The sequence below is a fragment of the Orycteropus afer genome, unplaced genomic scaffold (genome assembly GCF_000298275.1).
Source record: "Orycteropus afer afer isolate SDZICR_OR568_19922 unplaced genomic scaffold, OryAfe1.0 scaffold00174, whole genome shotgun sequence".
NCBI lineage: Eukaryota > Metazoa > Chordata > Mammalia > Tubulidentata > Orycteropodidae > Orycteropus > Orycteropus afer.
In genome coordinates, this window is record NW_006921761.1 from 5,244,509 (window position 1) to 5,244,980 (window position 472).

The 472-nt window shown below is 52.5% G+C and overlaps 1 protein-coding gene across 1 annotated transcript in view; it reads left to right on the top strand.

Moving 5' to 3' along the window:
• NACC2 (NACC family member 2) overlaps nt 1–472 on the top strand; it is a 34,431-nt gene that overhangs the window by 28,711 nt on the left and 5,248 nt on the right. The gene's annotated exons all lie outside the window — the stretch shown is intronic.

The following is a 472-nucleotide window of genomic DNA, read 5'->3' on the forward strand; positions in this document are numbered from 1 at the left end:
TGTTGTGTGGACAGTCCCTCATTCCCTCCCTCCGTGTGTTGTGTGGACAGTCCCTCATTCCCTCCCTCCATCTGTTGTGTGGACAGTCCTTTATTTCCTCCCTCCGTCTGTTGTGTGGACATTCATTCCCTCCCTCCGTGTGTTGTGTGGACAGTCCTTCATTTCCTCCCTCCATCTGTTGTGTGGACAGTCCTTCATTTCCTCCCTCCGTGTGTTGTGTGGACAGTCCTACATTTCCTCCCTCCATGTGTTGTGTGAACAGTCATTCATTCCCTCCCTCCATCTGTTGTGTGGACAGTCCCTCATTCCCTCCCTCCGTGTGTTGTGTGGACAGTCCCTCATTTCCTCCCTCTGTGTGTTGTGTGGACAGTCCCTCATTTCCTCCCTCCGTCTGTTGTGTAGACAGTCCCTCATTTCCTCCCTCCATGTGTTGTGTGGACAGTCATTCATTCCCTCCCTCCGTGTGTTGTGT